The following is a 3158-nucleotide window of genomic DNA, read 5'->3' as shown; positions in this document are numbered from 1 at the left end:
GCTCTTTAATGCAGCAATGTCATTTTTAATTTCTTCTCCATTCTTCATTTCCTCTTGATTTTTACACATATTATTGAATATGTTTTTCATCTTTTTCAGCATCCTTATGACCATTGCTCCGAATTTTTTTTTTTGATGTTCAGTTTCCTTTAATTACCCCCAGCTCCCTGGAGGACAGGTACAGGCAGCTAGGCGATGGCAAGAGATGTTCACTTGAATATCTTGCCCTGATTGAAGGCTTTACCCATGTGTTGGGAGGCCCCCTCCCAGCAAAAGTACTCTCGCACTAATGTCTGTGTCTCTGCGCTGCCGGGATCCAGCTTTTGCCACGTGTATGATTCATAGTCCACCTACCAGTCTGGACTCAGCAGAAAGGCAAGCTTATGGCCTTGGAAGACCCAGACTCCAGAAATGGAACTGCTGTTGTTGGTTTCAAAGAGGATGATACTGGCAAAGGCATTTTTCCTTAGCTTGTCCAACCGTTAGAAAATTCCAGTGATGAGGTTGCAATTCATGAAGGTCTGGGTGTGATCTTCAGGGAAGTGGTACTCGGAGTACCTCAGGGACCAGCTGTTCTTACCAAAGTGCTCCAAAAAGTATGGCAGCACCACTGACAGCGTGTCCTCATTGGAGTACTTGCACTTGAATTCATCAAACACAAAGGTACTCTTGGGCAGGTGAGTAAAGTGTTCCTTGGCCATTGGCTCTCCCGCCAGTGCCTGCTCACACTTGTCCAACTCCTCCTTGGGAGCAGGCGCGGTGGCCTTTTTCTCCTCTTTCTGGTTGGCCTGGGGCTTTGGCTTCTCCTCCCAAAGTCCTTTCTCCTTCTGAGGGTTGTCCCTTTTAGGCTGGCTCTGTGAAAACTTTTTAGCATCAAGCTGGGCCATCTTCTCACAGAGTTTCACCTCCCCCAAGACAGTGCAGAACTGGGGCTGGTTAATGCAGGTGAGGAACCAGTAGTTGGTGTTGGGGAAAGCCTGGCAGAAAGATGGCTCCAAGACATGCTTATAGAGTCACAGTAGGGTGCAGACAACTGTGATGTCAGCCAGTGTCACACGTTTGCCCACCAGAAAGGTCCTTGTCTTCAAGTGAACATCCAGCAGTGCTAGTATTTGCCTCATGTCCTCTGTGGCCTGTTTGTTGTAGTGCATGATGCCCAAGGTGGGGAACACCCAGGTACTGGCTGGGGGCACTATGTCATTATCAGCAAAGCTCACCCATTACACCACCTGGGCTGCTGCTTCTGGACTACTTCCCCACATGTCCTCATGGCTCACATATTAGGCAATGGCATTGCTCTCAAATAAAAAGAATCATCATCACCTTCAAATGATGGAACCTTGCCTGCAGGAAACTTGCAGAGAAATTCAGGAGTGTGGTTGGTTTGGCCAAAGTGGAAGTGGTGTGGTGCAGAGAGTATGTGGACCTGAGCCCCGCTTACTGCATGGTGATGAGGGCCTTGAAGGCTCTCCAGTTTTCAGGATATGTGTACAGAGTCCCAGCTGCCATGGTGATGGTGATTCTGCAGAGAAAGCAGATGGGATTCTGTCACTCTGAATTCTTTTTCTGACAAATTGCTTGCCTCCATTTCATCTATTTCCTTTTCCAGTGATTCCTCCTTTTCTTACCTATGGGGGCTGTTTCTTTGTCTCCCCATGTTCACTCCTCCCAGGGTGTCTGGTAATGCAGCTTGCTCTCTCCTGCATTGTCTCTCTCCAGGTGATCTTTGAACTTTCTGTTCACAGATTGCCTCACCAGCTGTGTTTAATTTGCCAGTTATGGGTGGGTGTTATTTGATTCAGCTGTTCCTTCTATCTTCTCTGTGAGAAGGTGCAGGACCCAACTGGGTATTTGGCCGCCACCTTGTCTCAGTGTTTGTGGGTTTGTAGCTGAGGGAGCTGGTCCCTGGGCATTGTGGTTGTAGGGTCCCAGGAGGTATCCAAGGTCTCATCGGTTAAAGGTAAGGTTGGGCTTCCGATCACAGCTGTTCTCCCCTTTAAGATTGTGGGGTATCTGTGACAGAGCCAGCTGCCAGGAGAGATTTCAGCAGTAGTAGAGGCTGCCCAGCCAGGGGAGCCTGGCCCGTCAGTCCCCAACAATCCTGTGGAGTATAACTGTCCCTCACTCATAAATACAGACACTCCGCACATGTCCACGCATTCTCCTTTTGCTCTCTCACTCATACACTATCTTGCATCCTGCCGTTCCATCAACCACCATGTTCAAGCCTCTCCTATATATTTTTGAATGATAGACTTGCTGATAAAGTAATCTTGGTTTTAGATTCTAGCTTTTCATTACTTTAAATATTTCATAGTATTCCTTTTTTGTCTGAAGTGTTTCTGTTGGCTTTTGCCTTCACCAGCTTAGTGAAGTTTTCTGTCATTATTTCTTCAGACAGGTTCTCTATACCTTACTACCTGTCTCCTTCCTTTGGTACCTCTATGATGCAGATGTTGTTCTATTTCATGTTGTCCCATAGTTCCCTTAAACTGTTCTCATGATTTTTAAGTATTTTTACTTTTTGATGCTCTGATTAAGAGTTTATTTTCTACCTTCTCCACTAATTTGCTTACTTGATCATCTTTTTCATCAAGCCTGCTTTTAATTCCTTTCAGTGTATTCTTGATGTCAGATGTAGTATTGTTTATTTCTGCCTGATTCTTAGTGATAATTTCTATTTTTTTTCATGCTGAGGTACCTTCCACTAAATTCCTTGCAGTTCCCACTATTAGTTCTATTAAGTTTCTTGTTTTCACTGTTCTTTAAACATCTTTATAACCATTACTCTGAACCCTATATGTGATAACTTGCATATCTCCATCTTATTTAGGTGTGTTTTTGGTTTTTCTTTAATTTGGGGTTGTTTCTTATCTCCCCATTTTAGTTGTCTCTTTGTGTTTGTATCTCTGTATTAGATATAGTTGCTATGACTCCTAGGATTTGTAGTGTTGGCTTTTTCAGTAAATGTCCTGTGGGACTCGGTGGTGTGATTTACTTACATTTACTGAGCTGTATGCTCTAGTCATGCCCCTTTTGAGGATTATTGGGGTTTTCCAGTTCTAATTGGATCTTGATTGTTATTATGCAGTTTATGGGTGGGCCCTCCTCTCAGGTCGGTTAACTGTGAGGCTCGCCATTGCCATGTTATGTGAGCT

The 3158-nt window shown here is 44.7% G+C and overlaps 1 pseudogene across 1 annotated transcript; it reads right to left on the bottom strand.

The window, feature by feature from the left end:
- Positions 1-209: 209 nt before the first annotated feature.
- Positions 210-1509, bottom strand: LOC308525880 (elongation factor 1-gamma-like; annotated as a pseudogene). The gene has a single exon. The product of its transcript is annotated as an elongation factor 1-gamma-like (transcript).
- Positions 1510-3158: the final 1649 nt, after the last annotated feature.

The sequence above is a fragment of the Myotis nattereri genome (assembly GCF_964212035.1).
Source record: "Myotis nattereri genome assembly, chromosome: 1".
In the NCBI taxonomy this organism is placed as follows: Eukaryota; Metazoa; Chordata; class Mammalia; order Chiroptera; family Vespertilionidae; genus Myotis; species Myotis nattereri.
This window is presented reverse-complemented; position numbering and strand designations above follow the sequence as displayed.